Source organism: Mirounga angustirostris, unplaced genomic scaffold (genome assembly GCF_029215605.1).
Source record: "Mirounga angustirostris isolate CCGP_5_RB_7025 unplaced genomic scaffold, mMirAng1.0.hap1 SCAF_2, whole genome shotgun sequence".
In the NCBI taxonomy this organism is placed as follows: Eukaryota; Metazoa; Chordata; class Mammalia; order Carnivora; family Phocidae; genus Mirounga; species Mirounga angustirostris.
In genome coordinates, this window is record NW_026991710.1 from 70,243,918 (window position 1) to 70,253,888 (window position 9,971).

At 41.2% G+C, this 9,971-nt stretch overlaps 1 protein-coding gene across 6 annotated transcripts in view; it reads right to left on the minus strand.

Annotated features, from left to right (window-relative positions):
* Positions 1–5,316, minus strand: part of SPARCL1 (SPARC like 1) — a 52,414-nt gene extending 47,098 nt beyond the window's left edge. For 3 of the 6 annotated variants that reach the window (XM_045880797.3, XM_045880799.3, XM_045880796.3), the window contains exon 1: positions 4,918–5,315. The gene's annotated coding sequence lies outside the window, so the exon portion shown is untranslated. Of the gene's footprint in view, positions 1–4,917 lie in introns of all 6 variants that reach the window. The other 3 variants (XM_064584769.1, XM_045880800.3, XM_045880795.3) reach the window with 2 other exon arrangements.
* Between the last annotated feature and the right edge of the window lie 4,655 nt (positions 5,317–9,971).

Below are 9,971 nucleotides of genomic sequence, written 5' to 3' on the forward strand. Positions count from 1 at the left end.
CCCACTCCCCCTGCTTGTGTTCCTGCTCTCGCTGTCTCTGTGTCAAATAAATAAATAAAATCTTTTTTTAAAAAAAAAATTCCTTTGTAAACTTCCTTTATCTCTACCCCCCAAGATACCTGTTGGCAATCATCGCCCAAGCATATGACCCACCGATACACATCTGAAGGGACTCATGACTGAGATTTTGTTTTTACTAAACAGTAATAAATGACCTTTACCTAACAATAGCTGGCCCCCTCAAGGTCCTGGAAACCTTGTTTTCAAAATACCTTGGAGGCTTGTGCTATCCCTAAGCCCCTCCCAACCTGAAAGCACATAATCAGCCACTCCTCATGAGCCCACTGCAGCTCTTTCTGCCAAAGGTCCTGTCCCCGTGCTTTCATAAAATCGCCTCTTTGTACCAAAGACGTCTCAAGAATTCTTTCCTGGCTGTCGGCTTCGAACCCTAACATCTTTCCTACATCACTTGAAAGAGGGCTGGGAAAAGCAATAAAGTAATTAATACATAGAGATCATTACCATAGAAAGAGAATTTATGCTTGGGGATCCAGTTTGCAGCATTGACAGATTTTTCAGAAGTGTGTTATAAACAACCTGCAGAGGACTGATGATGCACTAGTCTGTATTAGAAAATTAGAGTGGATTCAGTGAGTAGATCTTAGGCATCCTAAGTATACATTACAATATACTATCCATTTGTGCATTTAGGTTGGCCAAAGACTTTGGCTGAGGATCTTTTCATTAGAAAAATAAAGATGGCTTTGTATTTGAGGTCACCTTGTGTTTGGGCATAAGCACTTTTTATTAATGTGATGATTTGTTGAAGGACAGTCTCCCTAACTACACAGTAAGAGCCACCAGAACACAGCCCCTCTCCATCCTCACTCCTGCAGCACCTCTGGCATTTCTCATGATACAGAACATTGAATACTTGAGTTGTCTGAGACATAAGATTACTTATTTTCATAATTGCATGACATGGACAACACTGGAGAAACTAAAACAGAAATTTTAATATAAAGCATCTTAATGAGAGATAAGATGTTTTAATAACCTTTTACTCTATTGTTAATCAAGATGAGAATTTTCTTTATTCTTTATAAATCTAAAAAAACCCTTCTTTCTTTTTTTTTTTCCTCTTCAGAAATTCAATGGTTCACATTTATACGATGATAATTCTGAGACCTGTATTCATTACAGTTTACTCATTGGGAAATTCCAAGTTTAAAAAAAGCTATTCCCATCAGAGTTAGACATAACGATGAAAAGTATTAAAAGAACTACTACTTACTGAGCATGTACACCCATTATTTCAGTTAACCCTGCAACAATCTTATGAATTAGCTGTTATCCTCATTTAACAAGTAGGGGAAACTGAGGCCTTGCAAGCCTAATAGTCAACCTTGACCACTGGTCAGACATTGGAATAAGAGCCTTACAGACACTATCTCATTAAATTCCCACAACAGTTTTAGGACTATTATCATCTCTGTTTTACAGATGAGAAGACAGAGGCAAAAAGTGGGGTAAGGTAAGACTAGAGAGTGCCAGGATGTGAGCCCAGGCAGCCTGCCCCAGGATCCCCCTGGATAACCACTCCACTGTGGTGCATCGGGAAGATGGGAGCAGCCAGTGGGAACTTGGAAAATGGATTTATTCCAGGCTGTGCAGTATGTGCTATGAAGGGAGGTTATTTCTATCTTTCTTCTTTTGCCTTCCCAGTTGTTTTTCCCCTGCCCTCCAGAGGAAACTGGTCACTGTTTTAGTAGCTTTCTTGTTCATTTTCTTAGCACCTATTCATTGAATCTTTAAAGGAAACATTTTGCTACTGCAATTGGTGTACACAAGTTGGTTGCATAATAGGAAGGAAACAAGCCAGGGCTGGAGACTTCATTTCTAAAGAAGGATTCTAGAGCCGACTAAGAGTTATTTCACAGAGTGGGTCATGAAACTCCAGTCTCTCTATACCCTTTCATTGCTATGACGACAGGCTGCTCCTGCTACATGTAGCCAGAAAAAGCAGCTGACATTTCAATGCGAGGAGCGTAGGGGAGAGGTTTACAAAAACAAAAAACAAAACCCAAACCCTTTCGTTTGAATTTCAGTTAGAAAGGAAAAAAAATACCCCCAGAGCAAGTCAAAACCCCTATTCTTTCCTTTAGAAAAGATAAGAAAGGAGAAATGTTGGGGGCCTTCTCCCCTGTCCAACTAGGCCAATAAAACAGAACTGGCTGCAAAGCAGCATTTCGTCTCTCTCTCTCTTAATGGCAATCTGAAACAGAAAACTCCCCTTGGTTTCACTTGACTTGGCCATTAAGAAGCAACTAATTGATAAAGGAATAAAAGACTCACGGTAATAAATACGTCATGTTGAGCCCCCGCCCTCCCCCCCCCCCGGGAATCCAGTAGAATCAGATTTATTTTTCCATTTCTTTGGGTAAAAAAAGACAATTCAAAGAATATTTCCTTCTTGACCCCCAATTTTGTTAGCAGAAAAATAATTTCAAGTGCATAACCGAACACTTTCTCATGGCATGCCCCTCTGCCAGGTGTTATACTTGGTATTTAAAAAAATCTCATTTAATTCCTACAACAACTGCATTTGTGGGCATTATTACCACTACTTGCTTAATAGATGGGTAAACTAAGAGACCTTGAGGGAAAACCTATAGGAAATTCCCTTCTTACAGAGTTCTAGTTGGGACTTATAGGTAGGGTAGTGTTTTCATATTAACTATGATTGATTGATTACTTCATATGCACCAGGCCTAGCTGTTTTCTTGACTTAATATCACCACAGATCTCTGCGGTGGCAACTAATTTTATGATCCTCACTTCCACAAATGAGGGGACTGAGGTTCAAAGAGTCATTTGCCCCAAGTCACAGAGCCTAGTAAAGCCCAGATATAAACCAGGTCTGTATGTTTCCAGAGCCCCTGATCTTACCCACTTTATTCCACCATCTCCCTACAATCAGTCAAGACCACACATTCTGTTCCCCAGAGTTCTGTCCATCTTTTGATGCCCAAGACAAAAGCCAGGCTAGCCCCAGCTGGTACTACCATTGCAAGCTGAGCCTTTGGTGGAAGATGCCCTGCGGGCCTGTATGAACCAGACCCTAGCTTAGCTGGGCATCTCTTGGACTGCCAGTCCTATTGGGAAAGTTCTTCTGGATTTATGGGGCTCCTTTCTCCTTCACTGAAGGTTGTTCCAGAAGGATATGTGAAGGAAAAGGGCACCTGAAGTCTTTCAACAGCAGTTGTTTCTGTTCTTCTTCGTGGAAAAAGATCCCTAACATGTTCTGGACATTGTGCTAAACTTAAATAGCAATGCTTGTATACTGTTACAAATTAATGGAATAAAAATGACAAGCTGTCAAGAGGAAATGAAATGAATAATGTTCGGGCCTTGTCTAGAAACATCGCCATTCATTTCCTTTCTATCATCACTGTCTTTTTACGTAGTTGATAAGTGGAGCTGCACATGAGAAAGATTGGGGATTGAATCCCAAAAGACCTGGAAAGGAAGCCTTAGTAATTGCTGAATGGCTGTACAGAAATCCCGTAACAGAAAAAAAGGGCAAGAGTCATTAATAACATGTACATATTGTTTTCAAAAATGTGGGAAGTAGCATTAGTTGACTGGACGATAAGTGGATGAAATAGATTGCTTTGCTTTGCTAGATCTTGTTGAATGAACAGAAATATAAACTTAAATCTTTCCTAAGAGGGGTATCTTTTTTTAAAAATAGTCATAGTTAGCAATAGCCATTACCATCAAAGTTTAGGTGAATAAGCTCTGAACTGAAAAAAAGTTGGTATCCAAGAGAAAGGGGAGAATTAAAAAAAAAAGAAAAAAGGTTTCTGCTGAGTAGGATTGAGTGAACATTTCTAGTCAGTGTACTTAGGCCGTGGGCCAGAGGAAAGCTCAGATACAATGCCAAGATGACATACTTAACCTCTTTGCAGATTAAAGGCAGTGCAAAAGAGATACTCTTTCCGCAGTACCCCTTGGTTAGAGTATCAACAGCATCAATCTGCAGTTGAAAGCATGGTATTCTCCTGCAGGGGGACCTCTAATACCTAGGAGGAATGAGTGAGCATGACTTGCATTACTGTTTTTTATTTTAGTAGAGCCAGAAATGATAGTACCTTACACTAGAGGAGTTACCATAATCTCTTTAGCTCTTTGGTTCCCCTCCCACCTCTTTCCCTCCCCAAATAAGACATCATTAGAAATTAGAGAAATTTTATGTGGGTGCATCTTAAAAAATGGTAGAAGGAGACAAGCGACCATTAGTCATGAAAGTATAAAACAGAGTTAGGAAAGGAATAATAGTCATAATAACTAAAAAAATAATCAAAGATAATAGTAGTATAGGCATTTTCCTACCTTTTGGAAAAGCAAAATGTTCCATTTCTACATTGATGTTAGGTAGTACAGACTGGGACAATGGTGGTGATGAAATAATTTCAGGTAATTTAAACATGGAAAATGCTTTGATTTGAAAGTTAAAAGAAAAATTACATCCCTTATGATTTCTTTAATATATTTAATAAAATATTTCTAAAAAACCCATTTCTGGATTCAGACTTCACCAAGATCTGAATGTTAATCTGGCCAACAACAGTTCTACATTTATGTTCTTGGTCTACATTAAAAACCATCATTTATTACTACTTATTGTTTAATCTTGGAGAAGAAAAGGAAACATGAATACGAGAGTTAAACTTTCCTATTAAGTAGCTTTTCTCTAAGTCACACAAAAGGTTTGTGGGTTTTTGTTTTTTTTTGTTTTTTTTTGGTAAATAAATGGCTTTGTACTAGGAAAAAAATATTAGACATCTTCATCAGATCATGCAAATTAGTGTAACAAATGCAATTTGATGATATAGTAAACTTATTAAAATTTACCTTCAGGGATGTGACTGGACCCAGAGCCTTGATACAAAATTGGAGTTGAATCCCTTCTTTGCACACAGCCAGGAAATAAAAGTTTGATAAATATGCAATACTCTTTAAAAAATCTCTTCACCCGTTAGCTCTGCTTCTCTGCCCAGAAACACATTCGAGTCTGTTGGAGTTGAAATTCTGCTGCTCTGTCAACTAGTCAGGGTCTGAGGTGACAGACAAATGTGGAGGTTGGCACCGGGGTGTATTTCAGGCTGTCATCGTTTTTGTTGCAGATTCCTGCAGTTCTCTGGCAGGCTGGCCTCTCTGAGGGTGCAAGCTTTCCAGGCAGTGCAAGCCAACAGGGAACGAGCTCATTCTGCCCGAGATGAGGGGGTTAACAGTCCTCTCCTCTAGCTCTTGTTCTCAGAGGCTAATAACTTGGCCAGAACAGAAGCACGTGGCTCTTTAGGCATTTTTTTTCCTTTTTCAAACAACTCTAAAAGCAAGCAGGATCCCTTTTTTGGGGATTTTTATTTTAAGACTTTGAAAAGAAACTCCGCTGTTGTTTCTTCTTAAAGGAAATTGGGGGGTGGGGGTTAAAGGAAGGGGAGAAGAATAATTGCAGCAGACGCATTTTTACATTGCTTAATTGGAAATCGTTTTCACGAATAGTCTCAATTTTAATAGAAGCGGGGTAACTCAGATACTTTCAACTTTCTTTAAATGACCTTCAGAAACATCTGTATCTATGAAGCATCACTCATTCATATTATAGATCATTTGGATGCCGATTCAGAAATGTTGCAGTTGGGGCGCCTGGGTGGCTGTCATTAAGCGTCTACCTCTGGCTCAGGTCATGATCCCGGGTCCTGGGATGGAGCCCTGCGTCGGGCTCCCTGCGTCGGGCTCCCTGCTCGGCGGGAAGCCTGTTTCTCCCTCTCCCACTCCCCCTGCTTGTGTTCCCTCTCTCGCTGTGTCTCTCTCTGTTAAATAAATAATAAATAAAATCCTAAAAAAAAAAAAAGAGATGTTGCAGTTCATGGACTATTATTCCTCCATCACCACTCCTTACTAAAACCCCCTGTATAATGACTGGTCTATGAGAAGAAGTTTTCTCATGAAATAGACTGGTGCTACGCATTTTTTTTTTTTTTTAAGATTTTATTTATTTATTTGACAGAGAGACACAGCGAGAGCAGGAACACAAGCAGGGGGAGTGGGAGAGGGAGAAGCAGGCTTCCCGCTGAGCAGGGAGCCCGATGCGGGGCTCGATCCCTGGACCCTGGGATCATGACCTGAGCCGAAGGCAGACGCTTAATGACTGAGCCACCCAGGCGCCCTGGTGCTATGCATTTGTTTTTGACTTGGCATTCGGGTTATTTATACATGTGTTGAATCTGTTCTACTGCTACTTCTACCTTTATTGTACATTTATTATGTGTCAGACACTGTGTTAACAGTTTTGTATGCATGCTTTCAGTTGATCCTCACAAGTCTATATGAAGCGAGTCGAAACTGTGCTCCCATTTGGGGGTAGTGCCGTATAAGCAGTAAGATCTGCATGCTCTGAGGCCACACAGCTTGGGTTTGTGTCCTGGCTTCATTTCCTAACTGTATGACCTGGCACAAATTATGTAACCTCTCTAAGCTTCAGTATCCTTATCTGTAAGATGGGGATACAAATCTGGGGATGATAATCATCTCTATCTCAGGCAGTTGCTCTGAGTTTCGGGTAAATGCAAGTGCATAGAAGACCTCCCGCCACCCAGGAGCCACTGTGGTTTGCATGAGGAAACCAAGATTCAATAAAGCTGGGTGATTTTTCCAGGGTCTCCAGCTCGTGAGCTAGAGAGGAGGATTCCAACCCAGCTCCCTTGGCCAGCTGCTATGCTGTGTCACTCAACCTCTAGGCTATATGAAATACCTCCTTCTGAGTGAGCTGAGGGTAGGGATATGCTCCTTCTGCCTGGCACAGCGCTTTGTTCACTATAAATGCTCCACTAACAGCAGATGAATGGTTATAATTTAATTCAGATTTTCTTTTTTTTTTAAAGATTTTATTTATTTGACAGAGAGAGACACAGCGAGAGAGGGAACACAAGCAGGGGGAGTGGGCGAGGGAGAAGCAGGCTTCCCGCCGAGCAGGGAGCCCGATGGGCTCGATCCCAGGACCCTGGGATCATGACCTGAGCCGAAGGCAGATGCTTAACGACTGAGCCACCCAGGCGCCCCTAATTCAGATTTTCTACACTTACGCCAAAGTCAGGCCAAAAGCAAAATAACAACGCCAAAAATAAACAAAAACCCCACCTATAGTTCTAGGCAAGTATGTCCTTAGACAATTGTGTCCAACCACTTTAGAAACACTTGCCCTATTTATTTGTCAGAACATCGCAAGGGAAAGGTAACAATAATTATCTCTGTTTTGCAGTTGGGGAAATTTGGGAGCAGAGGAAACTGGGCAATTTGCCTAGGAACCGAAACAAGTCACGGTGCAGCTGGGAACTGTCTCATGTCTCTACAATCAGGATTACTTGTTCTGAACGGCCTTTCCAGGCACAGGATGAAATGACGTGATGTCCTTTTGCCTCAGACAATAGGATGTTTTTCCTTAGCCAAGGTCTAGGGTGTGAGCCGTCTCCTCAGAGGCAGGATCAAAGGAGTGGGCTGTGTTTGACTTTGCTTCTCCTCTGCCTCTGTGCACATCCGGTCTGAGAAGTGTAGGAGACATAGTCACCATTTTTCTGACAGCTCCTGAGGGCCACAGCTATGGTGGTACTATTGAGGGGTACGTAGGACAAGCATTTCTGAAGATTTTGCCTGATTTGGCTACGGAAATTTCCTCTGGGACCCGAAATATTGACTTCATATTCTAACCACATTCCCCATTTATTTGAGATCGCTTGATGAGATTGATTTCAGGTATTATATTAACCCAATGAGAATGTAGAGAAAGTTGTAGCTGGAAGACTATGGAAAAAAGGCTCGACCAACAAAAATATTCTTTCTAATACTAAAATTGATATTTTATGTTTCTATGAAATGATCAAAGTGAAATTTCTTAGAGAAATCTACATTAACATAGAAATAATTTGGTTAAAGCAAACTGGATTTATATCTTTTTTTTAAAAAAGATTTTATTTATTTATTTGAAAGAGAGAGACACAGTGAGAGAGGGAACACAAGCAGGGGGAGTGGGAGAGGGAGAAGCAGGCTTCCCGCGGAACAGGGAGCCCGACGCGGGGCTCGATCCCAGGACCCCGGGATCATGACCTGAGCCGAAGGCAGACGCTTAACGACTGAGCCACCCAGGCGCCCCTGGATTTATATCTTAAGTGAAGATACGTGATTTATCTCTTAAATGTAATTATGTAGCTACAGAGTTCATTTATAGGTGGCAAAGCTTGAGAATTCTGACTCTGTTACATTAGGTGTTTTCTCTAGATCTTATTAATCTATAACATGATTCAAAAGATCCACTGTATTTCTTATAACTAGATAACCGATTATTATTTTTTTTAAATAAAAAAACCCTGAATCTACAATGTCTTTTAAGTATGGCTTTATTTTGGGAATGTTCATGGGCAGCTATCCAAACTCTTATTGTTTCTAAGGCTGTCATTTCTAAAATAGTTTACGGCTTATGAAGCTGAGAACAATAAACCTGTAATACCCACCTAACAGATGGAGCTGGAGATCAGATTTAGAAATTTACCCAGTGTTTAAATGTGATTGGAGAACTCTGACAAATGAAGTGCTTATTACATTACTGCATATGACCTGACCCACATAACATCAGCATTGGTCAAAAGGGTCTAACAAAAGCCAGTATCAAAGTTGAAGTATTTTTTTTAACCCATGAGGGCTAGGATTCCTTTTAAGAATCTGACAAAAAGAGGTAGGCAAGCTCCTAAAGTCCACCTATGAATTACCCCCTCACTCAGAGGTTCCATGAAGTTAAGAACCTCTGATTTAGGTAAACACAGAGAACACAGTAATCAATCCTCAGGCATTGAATACACCTTTTTGTTATATACAGCACAGATCTCTGGGTGATACGAGAGAAATATCATAGTTCCTGCCTGGTAGGAGTCTAAGACATAAGACATACACTCGTTTTCAGGAGGGGCATGATTCCCTTGGAGTAGTGGAGAGCTCCAGGTAGGAAGTGGGTGTGGATGAAGGGAAGTTGCAGTGAAAGCAGAGTTTCAATAATTATCTTGTCCAGGACTTGGCCTGTAGGACCTTCCTCCTTGCTATGCCATGTATTAGTTTGCTAGGGCTATCATAACAAACTGCCACGGAATGGGTGGCTTACTTATCTAGTAGAAATTTATTTTCTCACAGTTGTGGAGGCTGAAAGTCCAACATCAAGGTGCTGGCTGGGTTGGTTTCTTCTTAGGCTTCTCTCTTTGGCTTGTAGATGGCTATCTTCTTGCTGTGTCCTCACATGGATTTTCTCTATGCTCACACATTCCTGGTGTCTCTTTTCTTAAAAGAACACTAGTCGTATTAGATGAGAGCCCCAAACGTATGACCTCATTTAACTCAAATTACCTCTTTTTTTTTTTTTAAAGATTTTATTTATTTATTTGAGAGAGAGAGAGAATGCAAGAGAGAGAGAGAGCATGAGGTGGGGGAGGGTCAGAGGGAGAAGCAGACTCCCCGCTGAGCAGGGAGCCTGATGTGGGACTTGATCCCGGGACTCCAGGATCATGACCTGAGCCGAAGGCAGTTGCTTAACCAACTGAGCCACCCAGGCGCCCTCAAATTACCTCTTTAAAGGCTCTATCTCCAAATTCAGTCACATTAGGTGTTAGGGCTCAACATGTGAATTTTTGGTGGGGACACCATTCAGTCTATAACACCCCATTATCTTTCATACCTTGATATTTAATTCCCTGTGGGTCTTACTCCTGGGACCCACACTCATTTATCAGTTCTGGCTTAGCTACTGACTTCTACTTGTGCAATCTCCCTCACGTGCCAGCACCACCGTCATATTCTGGCCCTGAGCCATTTCAGATCTCTCAGCTCTCTTTGGTCACCAACCCACTGGGTCAATTTCTGATCAT